The sequence below is a fragment of the Stenella coeruleoalba genome (assembly GCF_951394435.1).
Source record: "Stenella coeruleoalba genome assembly, chromosome: 3".
In the NCBI taxonomy this organism is placed as follows: Eukaryota; Metazoa; Chordata; class Mammalia; order Artiodactyla; family Delphinidae; genus Stenella; species Stenella coeruleoalba.
In genome coordinates this window covers 108,057,731-108,071,908 of record NC_137148.1, presented here as the reverse complement: position 1 = coordinate 108,071,908, position 14,178 = coordinate 108,057,731, and the positions used below count along the sequence as shown (strand labels likewise).

The window sequence follows — 14,178 nt, the reverse complement described above, 5'->3', positions numbered from 1 at the left end:
AACACTATTGGCAACGTAATTCCTCTAAGACATCACACTTGAGTCCAATGATTAAAATTTTGACATAGGCTCATATATTTTTCCATTACTAAAAACAAGTTACAGAAGGAGACTCTATCAAAATGCCCAATTCTTATACATAGGCATTGTTAAGTTTAAAATAGGAGTCATCTTTGTAGAACTTCCAAGATTGATTTCTAAAAGATTGAGTAAATAAATACTCTGAATTGTACTCCTGTCTCAAGCCAAACACTACTTGCCAGCGTCCAGTAAGCAGCAACCTTTATAAGAGAAAAGAAAGAACAACAGGCATTGTTTTTATGTGATTCCTGGAAGCTTTTGCATTCAGAGCCTAGAGTAATTAACTGAGGACCACATTTTTTTATAAATACAAGTAGAGAGAAGTTGGCCTGCTGGAAATTTTAAGCATCTCAAACTCAACTTCTTCCCCAACATCAATGCGTCAGATCTAGCTGAGATGGTAAAGGGAATGAAGGGTATACTCACACTAGATGCTTGGTATGAACTATTGGGTCAGGCCTATTGGGGCACCTAGACTGGTCAGTGTGGATGAGGTAGAAATATTCAATGTGGTCAATGTGTCTGTACCGATAATGTATCCAGATCATCAGTTTGAAAATTCCTGTGTCCAGGTTTTCATATCATTATTGGGTGCTCAAATAGGTGTTGACTGAAGTTTTACCTGAGAATCCTGACCAGCAAAATCTTGGGGGGTGGGGAAATCTGTAAATTTGAAATGAATACAGATGATTTCTTTTTTTAATTAATTAATTTATTTTCGCTTCACTGGGTCTTCTTTGCTGCACCCGGGCTTTCTCTGGTTGTGGTGCGCGGGCTCCTCATTGCGGTGGCTTCTTTTGTTGCTGAGCATGGGCTTTAGGCGCGTGGGCTTCAGTAGTTGTAGCACGCGGGCTCTAGAGAGCAAGCTCAGTAATTGCGGCGCATGGGCTTAGTTGCTCCAAGGCATGTGGGATCTTCCCGGACCAGGGCTCGAGTCCGTGTCCCCCGCATTGGCAGGCAGATTCTTAACCACTGCGCCACCAGGGAAGTCCAATACAGATGATTTTAAAAAGAAATATATAGCATGATAAGCATTCCTCACTAGAGCATAGGCCTGAATGCGTGACTCTGTAGATAAGAGAATTCTAGTTCATTGTACCATAGATCTGAACTAAAACCGTAATTAATTTGAACCCAGATGAAAAGAAGAGAAAGGAGCAGTGGCAGTTTAACCTCTCACTTTATCATCTAATGAAAGATACTGCATTTTGTTTTTTGAGTCACGAAACACAGACACTGATTCTTGTCAGGTTTTCTCTTACTCTCGTTCCCTGTATCCCAGAATAAGTTTTTCAGTTGCTGTGTGAAAGATCACAGTTCCACAAACTCCCCTCCTCTTTGTCCTCAAGAAAGACACCTTTCTTCCTGAAACAATGCAAAGGAACCTATGCCTCCAGCAAGTATTTCTATTACACTTCAAGGACCGTGGGGGTGAAAGGTGTTTCTGTCTCTTCCAAGGTTTGGATGATGGGTCCATTAGATGGTTAGTGCAGCTTCCATCTGGCAGCAGAATTCACGGTTCCAAGTAGCACAGCATTATTACCTTTGTGGGCAAGACAATATCACAACTGGTGGAGGAATAATCACATACGTTGCCTCGTTTTACATTTGTCCAGGCATTCAGCTACACAAACTATTCCTCTTTGCTCAGTCCTAAATGACATATAGACTGGGGAAAATACAAGAGCACACTAAAGAAATTTATCTCAAATTACTGCAGGGAATTGAATTTGTGGCTCAACTGAAATAGGTAACCGCTTCTATTTAACTGGCTATAAAGAGATATCAGATGGCACTGTGATGTATGTTCTTTACAATGACCTTTGACAGGCTACGGTGGGTCCTGAGGCATTTGAGGCCACGATTAATTGTATTGCTTTCTTGTGAATTTTCTTGCTAACACTCTGTAAATCAGAGGAGTCAAGAAGTTGGTTTCTCATCTAATAGATTTTTTTGGTGCACTTATTTCACCTTTTGCAAAGGAACAATGACTTTTGCGGGGAAAGAAAGGAGGGAGACGTTTGAATGCCAAAATTTAATAATAATAATAAGATGTGGACTGCATTTGGCCTTCAGCTAGGCCTGCTATGGGACCTGTCATTTTGTATTTAGCATGCAATTTGGACTTAATTAAAGCAACTTCAACTAACATATATTAGAAAAGATTATTCTCCCCAAGTGGTTCTCTGATCTTACTTTATTGCAAAACAGTGATGCTGATTAATGTAAACAGAACTAGAAAAAAACTTAAAGTTAAACTATTCTTAATTGAGGATCATAATATTCAGTAGACAATTATGACTTTTCCAGAATAATAAAAAAGTTATAGGAACTTCCCTTATGGTCCAATTGTTCCCTTTCCACTGCACAATATACAGATAAGCAGTAGTCAGTCCACTTATATGACAGTCCACTTATATGACTGCGTGTAAGACATGTCTTACACGCAGGGAACACAGGTTCGATCCCTGGTCAGGGAACTAAGATCCCACATGCGCGGGGCAACTAACCCAGGGTGCCACAACTACTGAGCTCCAGCGCCTCAACTAGAGCCCACCTGCTGCAACTACAGAGCCCACATGCTCTGGAGCCTGCATGCCACAGCTAAAGAGAAAACCTGCATGCCAAAACTAGAGAGAAGGCCGTGCACCACAAGGAAGAACCCACAAAATGCAATGAAAGATTCCTGCATGCCTCAACGAAGATCCTGTTTGCCCCAACTAAGTCCCGATGCAGCCAAAAATAAATAAATTAAATAAATAAGTAATAAATCTTTAAGAAAAAGTTATGTGTAGAATTATTAAATTTAATTTATTAAAGTCACTTCCTGCATCTTTCTTCAGATTTTTCAAATCTATGATAATAGAGTTAAAAATGTCTCAAACTTCTTAAATGCGTTGTTTCAATAGAAAATGCCCTTCCTGATCTACAATTAACCTACAGTCAGCAGTACTCATTTTTAATGCTTCCAAGTTTCCTTGGGTTACCTAAATTATGTATAGAATAAATATAACCGTCCTTATCTTAGTCATCTTTTATACATGTTTTACTGTTTTGCAAACCAGCATGGAGACACTGGAAGCCTAAAATTCCACAAAAAGATTCTCTCACACTCAAACTGAAAGCAGGAAGAAGAAAAAGGAAGAGGGTGCATCAAGTTATGCTAGAAAATAAAATGTGAAATACATGATCATTTTAAGATAGCCACTACTCTAGATTTCATGATATTCTGCCATGTGGAAACATTAAAGAAACAAACAAAAAAATGGATAAGAGAATTCTATATAGAACGGAAAGAAAACTAAAGATCTTAGATGAAGACTGAAAAAAAATTAAAAAGGAATAGGAAAGTAAATGAAGGAATTGCATGAAAAGGAAGAGAAAAGTAGACAATCTGCATAAGAAAAGCAGTTGTGAAACATTCTTACTAGGATACTTGTCGCCTGGTTTCAAATTCAGTTATCATATAAGTGGACTGACTACTGCTTATCTGTATATTGTGCAGTGGAAAGGGAACAATGACAAAGTGAACAATTAATTAGAAGTAATGATTTCCAAAATGAAAAATTTAATAGAAAACAGGATAATTACATGGAACACATTTCTTAGCATGTGAAGGAAGAACGGAAACAAAGCGAAAATGTTGAGAAATACAGCATCATGAGAGAGAGAACATCACTTCATCATTCAGCTATTAGGAAGTCTAAAAGAAAGAAGTGAGAAAAAAGAGGGAGGAAATTATCAAACAAGTAATATAAGAAAATACCTCAGAGTCATAATATTTATATTGAAAGGGTCCTTTGAGCAATGTCATCAACAAAACAATCAGTCTCAGATTAGCATTAGCACCTAAAATACAGTGGGTAAAAAAACTGGATCTGCTAAGAGGATCAGCAACAATGGATGCGAAAACAGGAAGTGATATCTTCAGAGTGTGAAAAAATAGATATGTTATTTATGATTCTGTGCTCAGCCCAACTATCAATTAAGTTTGACTGTTTCATAAATTTATTTGCAGAAATGCAAGGACTCAGATTTTATCACCTCTGCATTTTTTTATGAAGAAAAGACCTCAGGTGTACTCTCTGAAAATAAAAGGAAAATCAGACATTTAAATGAAATGACAGCACTGCCCAGGAGGCAAAAAAAATAAAAAAGGGAAAAGGCAGTGTTTTTTTTTTTAATGGAAAAGATAGTTTTAATATTTCATTATTAATTCTTGATTTTATGAACATTAAAACAATTCACTAACAACTTTGTGCAAGGATTAGGGTGTTAACACACAAAGTATAAAATTATTTACAGTATAAAAATGAACAACTAGCCTAAACCACAGAGTACTTTGTAAAGAATGCTATATTGCCTACCTGGATCTAAGTGGCAGGTAGCTTCTCAGAAGTTGCTGTGATAGAAGGGAGGCCCATTTACAGTGGTCATCACAGCATCCTGTGACAATACTTGAATTAATGCATTTGTATGTAAACTTATGTATCTAATTAATTTTACTATTTGTTATAGATACTATTAAAATATTTTGCTTCTGACATACAAATATTTCATTGTTTTCAAACAGGTACAGTTGTACTGGTAGGCACTAGTTGAATAGCAGCCTTGAATGGGTCCACGTTAGAAGAGAAAGTGAAGCTCCTAAAAGAGTATCTCCAAGAAGAAGAATGAAATGGAATCAAACAGTTGGTAACCCCTGAAAACAGGTGGAAGATATTTGGGAAATGATAAACTCTCTCAACAAGAAAACAGAAATGTAAGAAACTTACAGTCCAAAAATGAAACAAGCTACAAAGGTAGATTTTAAATGAAAGTAATCTATTTAACCTTGATCCTAGGAACATACTCCTTTGAGGAGCACAAGTATTAAAACCCAGAAAAGGGGATGTAACTGGAATATATTACCAATATAAAAATAAGACAATAATATAAATACTGTTCATTTGAGCTCATCCTTTAAAATCAATCTCTTCCTATGACTTTTCCATAAACAGGTAATTATGTTAACAGAGGAGAATGTGAACTGTATCAACCATAACCATATATATGACAGGTGGAGCTGAAAGAGTTCAAGATGCAATTAGGAAGGAGTGCTGAGAGGGAATGGTAGGGTGCAAGGAATAAGTTTGGTTGTGCCTAAAACTGATGGAGCAGTAAGGAGAGATATAAGCACATTATTTAAAGCTAGAAGTAGGAAAAATCAAAAATAATGTTACAACTATTAAATATTGGGAAGGGAAGAAAAGATGATGTTCCATTTGAGTTAATCCTCATTTTTCATAGTGGAGAAGCAATAGGAAGCAACTGTCTCAAATTGATAAACCAAGAAATAGTAGTGTGTTCATATTACTTAGAGGAATGAAGGTAAATAAGTACCACCCCCTGCCCCCTGCCACATACACAAACAAAACCCAGAAAATTCTGAGTGTTTACCTCCAGAGGACTAGAGCTCAGAAGAAGGGTAGAGCAGAATACTACCAAGTATAAGGTGTTTAGAGTTATTATTTTATAAAAATATTTCAATTATTTAAATATATAAAGAGAAAGGAAAGTCATTATAGGAGATATATAAGATAAGTAGCATGACCAAATTTTTGTTAGGGAGTTGGAACCAAGCAGAACCCTGCAGCACACCCTGTCACCCCACCCCCAACACTGGTACAAAGGCCCTCTATGTCCCCTGCCTCTTTGTAGAAAAGCTGAAATCTCCCAGGCCTCCCTGAATTACAGAAGAGCAGGCTCAAGCAGTTAATGATTAGGACAACAGAGTCGCAGACTCAGGGTCTGATATGCATTCCTGAGTTATTTTACAGATACTATAACTGCCACCAGAGGGAAAAAGCTAACTTCATAATGGTCAGATTGGAGCCGTGACATAAGCTGCTCCATCCTGAGCAGTACTGCATCTATGGCTAGCACAATTCTAAAAACTGGCCTGAAGAGAATGGGATTAACACTATCACTCATAATAATCTATACCTTTGTGGGCAGCAAAATAATTGTACTTTGTTCTGCCCGTATATGTAAGGGGGCAACTAAAACTGTCGGCAAAGAGATGCCTCAAACCCATATCGATATCTTTCACTCTAAGACTTCAACGCCATTTTTCAGCATAAAGCAATTACAGAAGATACAGCTTCGTCCCCAATCCCATAGAAATGGAATGATATCTGACTGGGGGAATCTGTAAGCAGCTCTTTGCAGGAAACCACTCTCAGGAGAAAATCCCTTTTCCCTTGTCACTTTAGGAAAGCTATATTGTAACTAACCTTAAACCATGCACCCCCATGCTCCACTCATGTCTGGCCCAAGCACACTTTTCAAATCTTTTGATCACACAATACCTTGCCTAACCTGCTGATTCTTTCCTTAGATCAAAGAAGAAGAAATGAAGAATAAGTAATTATCAGATGATCAGATTTCTTCCCTAGCTTCCCCTTTAGTAATCTCATGAACAAACTGTGTGAACAAGATAGCATCTAAAGAAAGATCACAAGGAGTTGACAAGCCTCCACGCAGTGGGAGATGGCTACAAATTTGATCCTCTATCTCAATGATTAATTGAGATTACTTCTCCTTTTCCCTTTAAGAACTTTCATGGCTGAGCAGAATCTTCAGAGTTGGGTTTTGGGAGGACATGAGTCTGCCTTTCTCCCCAGATTGCCGGCATTCTGATTAACAGCAACTTTCCTTTTGACCAATAACTGCCTCTCGGGTATTGATTTTTGAGTGGCGAGCAGCCAGACCTGAGTTTGGTAATGGAATGAGACCTTATGAAAAATGGATAATGGAGATGGACATTTTGATGGGTACAGAATTTTTGAAAGGAAGGTAGCAGGGCTAATTTTATCCTTAGTTTCTCTATAGTGAAACTGAGGTTTAGAGAGTTTAACGTGGTAATCCAAAGATTTACTGATAGTAAATAGGAAATATACTGTAGAAGTAGAACCTGATCTCCCAAATTTTAAATACTTTATATTCTTTGAGATTCGCCCTTAGAGCAACATGTTCCAAATCCTTTTTTCATTCTTTTTTGGTGCTTATTTTCCTGCAAAATGCAAACTTAAAAAAATTCACTCTGCCCTTAAAGTGACTCAATTAAAACCAACTACATAACATATATCAAGGGAAAGAAACAGTGCAATGTGGTAACATAAAGTGTTCTTCCTACTGCATGTAACTGATAATCCCCTGACTCCTGTAATTCCTTACACCCCGTTGCCTTAAGATAAAATAACAATTGCTTAGATGTCTATTTAATAAAACATGGAATTTTTGCAAAGCAAAAGCCAACTTTATGTTGTACGCAAGAGATATTACCTCTAATAAAGTAATTCAGAAAGCCTAAAAATAAATGGATGAACAAAGGTATAAAAGACAAATGAAAACAATAAGAAAACAGGAGCTATTTCCTGATATCAAACAGACTAGAATTCAGACCAAAAGGCGTTGGATGTTAAAAAAAACATACAGTATGTAATACTTGTTAAAATAAAATGGAAATTAGGCTTGAAGGTCTCCCAAGCAGACAAAACTAGTTTAGCCACATATGCAAAACTCAATCTAGTTTATGCATGTGAAACTTACATAGGTTCTTGTAAGTGAATGGAAGTGAAACTTAGATTATTTCTTGTAAAGACATCTGATAATCACAAAGGAAACTTAAGTTATCTTCCTAAAATGATAGAAGAAAATCACTTGTAACCAATCCCTTGTTGTCTGGAAACCTCCATTCTAACAACCAATCACTGTGAGGTTAAACAACTTGTTCATTCTCACTTTATAAGCCATCCTGTAATAACAAGCCTCTCAGGTTCATACCACTTTCTGGTTTGAAGTCTCCCTATTCATGAGCAGTTTGTTTCTTGCTCAATAAAATATCCACATCAAGTAAACCTCTCTGAATTTTCTCTTGACAAACTAAAAGCCACAATTCACAAAGAAGATACAATATTCATGAAAATCTATGTACCAGAAACACAGAAATCACATTCATAAAGCAAAAATTAAAAGGAAGTAAAGGGTAAACAGAGAGAAACCCACTAAAAAGAGGAGACACTGTCATAACTCTCAGTCCAAAACAAATCAAGTAGACAGTAAATAGGTAAGGATATACAAGACCTATACAACAGTACCAATAAGGTAAGTATTAGAATAGATACTGTCCTCTGTAAGCCCAAATAGAGAATATTTCTTCTTCTTCAACACAAATGGAACATGTACAACTATTTACCAAATATCAAGTCATAAAGATAAGCTCAGTAAGTTCCATAAAATAAAAATAACAGAAAAAACATTCTTTGATGACAATGCAGTAAAACCAAAAATTAACAACAAAATCAGAAAATTCCTCAATATCTATTAAAGGAAGCACTGTGTGAAATAATTCTTGAGTAAAGGGGGAAATACAATCTGAAATTCCTCTGTTTCTTAAAGAGTAATAATAATATAAACATAACATAATAATATAAACAGAATTTAAGAAGCAGAAGAAATTAAAACAATCAGAACAGACTACACAATTTATGCAAAAAATTTAATGTCTATATAAAATAATCAATAATTATTTAGGAAAACACAATTTACTAAAATTGACTCCAATCAAGATAGACAGCTTGAGCAAACCATTTTCCATAGACAGAATAAAGTTATCAAATTTCTACCCTACAAAAAAAGCACAAGGCCCAGAAATGATTTCACAGGGAGATATCACCTAGTTTTTAAAAAACATATTTAAACATTGTTCCAGAGGATAGAAAATGAAGAACTCCCAAATTTCTTTTATGAAGCAAGTGTAACACTAATACCTAAACTTGTGTAAGATCTCTCTCTCACACACACACACACATACACTCACACACATCACAGTAAACAACAATAATGCATAATGAACACAATGGCTCAATAGTAGAAATCCACTAATATAATAAATTAAGAGATCTAAGGAGAAAAATGAGATAATTATCTCAAAAGATGCTTAAAAACCTTTGAAAAAATTCAACATCTATTCCTTATGGAAACATTCAACAACAGGGAATTGATACTTCCTTATCCTGTAAAAGAAAAAGAAAAAAAATATGTAACAATCTTGTATCATATTCTTCTTTTTTTACTGGAGACTTCTGAGGAAGGAGAAAAAATGACCCAGTCAATCTCCTTGCAAACAAGCTGACCTCCTACAAACACATTAGTGCTATTTACTAGCAGAAAGACCAAGAAGAGTCCTTATCTCTAAAATACTTTTAGTAAGATAGACATTTTAGTAGAATAATTGCTCATTTTATTGATATATCAAATCAGATATGGATTTGTAAGGCATGATTTATTGTAAAAAGTCACACAAGCTACCTAAAGGGGCACACAATGGGTATGTTCTGCTGAAATGGCTCTCTGTTCAAGTAATGTTGCATACACATTCATTAAAACTTTGTATGCTGGTGGCGTAGTGGTTGAGAGTCCACCTGCTGATGCAGGGGACACGGGTTCGTGCCCCGGTCCGGGAGGATCCCACATGCCGCGGAGCGGCTGGGCCTGTGAGCCATGGCTGCTAAGCCTGCACGTCCAGAGCCTGTGCTCCGCAACGGGAGAGGCCACAACAGTGAGAGGCCCGCGTACCACAAAAAACAAAAAAACCCCAAAACTTTGTATGCTAAATCCAGTCCAGAAGATATCCTTATAAGGGAGAGAAAGGACATTTGGAGAATTGTGTTGATGGTCTCAGACCATTCCAAAAAAATAACCTGTATTTTGCTATTGTCTACATTGTTTTAGTTATTAATAATTTTAGTACTGTGTAGGTTCTACACTTTGTATAGAGCATGATTTTACAGTCCTACTCTGGATGTTATCTATCCATTTAGAAAGAAGATGATGACAACAATATTGACAGGGACAGAGATAGGTATAGGAATAGAGGTGGAGGTGGAAGTGGAGATTGACATGGAGCTAGGTCTAGAGACCTTATATTTAATGTCAGCTCCTTATTTAATGGAGAAACAACAGTTATTCTGACTAAAGTAAGGAACAAAGTAAGCATACCCACTGTTTCCATCACTATTTAACATTGTACTTGGGGCACTGACCAGTGAAATCAAATAAGAAAAAAATAATTAGAGGAAAAAGGATTGGAAATGAAGAAGTAAACTGATCTCTTTGAAGATGATATGACATTATAACAGGAGAACTCAAAGAATCAATGGTAAATATTACTCAATAAATTCACTAAGTTAGAAGTGTGTAATATTAATATACAAAAATTAAAAGCCTTCACTTATACAATAATAATCAGAAGTTACAATAGAAGAAAAAATCCCATTTACAATATCAACAGAAAATCTTTAGGAATATACTTAACAAGAAATATGTAACACTTAATGAGGGAGCCAAGAAAGAAACACTTCTAAAAGACACAAAAAATACATTCCTTGTTCTTGGACAGAAAAATTCAGTGTCATAAAAACAGCAATACTCTCTAAGCTTATATATGAATTTAATGTGATCTAAATAAAAATACCATGTTTTTCTAGATCTGGACAGATTTATTGTGATTTCATGTGTAAAAATAAACATGAGAAAAGGAAGGTAAACTCTAGGACTAACTCTATAAGATATTAAAACAAACTAGAAATTATATGTAATTAAAACAGTATAATACTCATACATGGATAGACTGACAAATGAAAAATCCAGAAATGAACTCCAAAACATGTAGAAATTTAACATATGAAAAAGACATTATTTTAAAGCACTAAAGAAAAAATAGACTTTTTAATAAATGATATGAGAAGTACTGGATAGCCACTTGGAAAAAGATAAAACTGGACGCATACTTTGCATCAAACACCAGAAAAAACTTCAAATGGATCAGAGATCTAACAGTAAAAAACTGAAAACATAAGTCTTGGAAGGAGATACATGTGATTTCATTTTTATAACATGTATGTGAGAAATCCAGATGTAGTTTTAAAAGATTGATGAATGAAACTTTAAAATAATACATTGCATGAAAAAAATTACAAGGAAGTCAAAAGACAATTGCCAAACCAGAAGAAATATTTAAAATATACCATCTGTAAAAGACTAATATCCATACATGCAGAACTCTTAAAAATAGAGAGGGAAAGAAAAAAACTTGATGAAAACTGGAAAAAGATTAACAGTTAATTATAAATACAGAAAAATAGACCTTAGATATATGAAAAAATGCTGCACTTCACCCATAATAAAAGAAAAGCACATTTAAACCACACTGAAACCATTTCTCACTTATCAAATTAGCAAAAATTCAAAAGCCTGACTACACACTTTGCTGGTTAGATTGTGAAGAATCAGCACTTGCTTATATTGCTAGGGGGAGTGCAAATTGTGCAATCTCTATGAAGGTGAACTTGGAAATATCTAACCAACTATATATTTATTTGTTCACCCAGAAATCCCACTATTATGACCCTACCATGATATGTAACTTCAATAATATAAAAATACTTATGTACACATTTACTAATTTTAGTGTTCTTTGCAATAGAAAAATATTGGAAACAACCTAGAAGCCCAAACATAGGAGAAAAACTATGGTACATGGAATATTATTCAGCTGTACAGAAGAATAAGAATGATCTCTAAGAACAGATACAAAGCAATTGCTGGGATATATTTTTAAGCAAAGCATGTTAGGTAAAAAGATCAGATTTTTTATTCTACCTCTTCTGTAAGAAAGATGTGAAAAAAAATATATAAAGGATTCTAAATACAATTCTTCACTAAAAGGAATCAGGATCCCTTGGAACTAATACCAGATATGAGATAGGAAATATTCAAAGTAAGCCTGAAATAATGTGTTGTAAAGAAACTAAGGAAGTGCCAAAAAACTGATGAAGAGATGTCAAAAGGACAAAGGAACTCTTCTGTAAGAGCTCTTGCTTGACAATTTGAATATTTTAAAAAACCAAAGATTAATAATAGATTATGATATGCTGAATAAAAGAAATTCATGAGTCTTAGTAAGATGGGAATATTCTTCTTTACAGAAGAATATAAACTAATAAATGTATAAGAAATGATAAAATCACAGTTTTGCAACTACCAATATGATAACTGACTCAGGAAACCATCATTAATGATTGCTCAAACCATTGAATGGAAATTTGTTGAGGAACAGGTATTCACACAGCCTCAAATTAACACTGTACAGAGAGTGGCCAGGATGGTAGAGTAGAAAGACCCTGAGCTCACCTCCTGTCACAAGCACACCAAAATCACAACATTCTGCAGAAAAACCATTGATGAAAAAGACTGGAATCTACCAAAAAAGATTTTCTACAACTAAAGACATAAAGAAGGAACCACAACGAGACAGGTAGGAGGGGTAGACTCTCTATATAATCGAATCCCATACCCCCAGGTGGGTGAACCACAAATTGGTGAATAATTATATTACAGAGGTTCTTCCAAAGGAGTGAGAGTTCTGAACCCTACGTTGGGCTCCCCATCTCAGGGGTCTTGCACTGGGAAGATGAGCCTCCCAGAGCATTTTGCTTTGAAGGCCAATAGGGCTTAATTTTGAGAGCCTCACCGGACTAGGGGAATTAAAGACTTCACTCTTAAAGGGAACACATAAAATCTCATGTGCACTGGGACCCAGGGCACAAGCAGTAATTGGATAGAAGCCTTGGCTAGACTTACCTTCTAGTCTTTGGAGAGTCTCCCAGAGAGGCAAGGGGCAGTTGTGGCCCTCTCTGGGGACACAGACACTGGTGGCAGCCATACTTAGGAACATTCTATCATGTGAACATTGTTGCTGGTGGCTGCCATACTGGTTCATTAGCACCAAGACCTGTCCCACCCAACAGCCTGTAGGCACAATTGTTGGAACACCTCAAGCTGAACAACTAATTGGGTAGGGATACAGCCCCACCCATTGGTAGACAGGCTGGCTAAAGACCTCCTGACCCCAGAGCCACCTCTAGACATGACCCTAGACACAGCCCTGCCCACTAGAGGACCAAGACCCAGCTCCAACTATCAATGGGCAGGCACTGGCCCTTCCTGCCAGGAAGCCTGCAGAATCCTCTAGACCAGCCTCATACACCAGGGGGTATACACTAGACACAGGAAAACTATGATCCTATAGCCTGTGGACACAGCTCACCCGGGACCTGGTCCTGTCCACTAGCAGGCCAACACAAGCTTTGGGACATCCCAGACCTCATGCCCAACTGTGTCAGGAAACCCCCCCCACACCACCCCCCCAACAATTTAAAATGAACTCTGGGATCCCTGGGCCCTACGGCCAGACTTCAGGGACTGGATCTGACTGTTCTGCACCCAGCCACCTCATGACTAGGCCCTGCTAAACAGCAGCCAGCAGCATCCACACAAGGCAGAGCCTGGCAACCAACCAGCCTAAGGGCCAACCAAACCTACCGGAAAACCCACATAGTCAGCCCACCACAATAGAGGGACCCACACAGCCCTCATAAGGGGAACCCCTAGAGCATATACCTGGGGTGACAGAAGGGGAGGGCACTTCTGGGATGCAAAGGACCTTTCCTAGAGAAGTCCACTTCTCCAAAGTTGAGAAACATAACTAACCTACTACATACATAAAAATATAAATAGCAACGTAGGCAAAATGAGGCAGCAGAGGAATAGGTTCCAGATGAAAGAACAAAATAAACCCCAGAAGAAGGACTAAGTGACGTGGAAACAGGCAATCTACCCAAGAAACAGTTCAGAGTAATGATCATAAAGAAAATCAAAGAACTCAGGAGAAGAATGGATGCACAGAATAAGAAGTTAGAATTTTTAAATAAAGAGTTAGAAAACATAAAGAACAACCAAACAGAGATGAAAAACACAATGAAAAGTACACTAGAAGGAATTAAAAGTAGCCTAAATGATACAGAGGAATGGATCAGTGAGCTGGAGAACAGAGTAGTGGAAATCACTGCTGCTGAACAGAAAAAAGAATGAAAAGAAATGAGGACAGTTTAAGAGACCTCTGGGACAACAGCAAGCACACTAATATTCATGTTATAGATGTCTCAGAAAAAAGAGAGAGAAAGGACCTGAGAAAATATTTGAAGACATAAA

General features: G+C 36.8%; 1 long non-coding RNA gene across 1 annotated transcript in view; it reads right to left on the bottom strand.

Moving 5' to 3' along the window:
• LOC307184135 overlaps nt 1-14,178 on the bottom strand; it is a 179,004-nt gene that overhangs the window by 63,159 nt on the left and 101,667 nt on the right. The gene's annotated exons all lie outside the window — the stretch shown is intronic.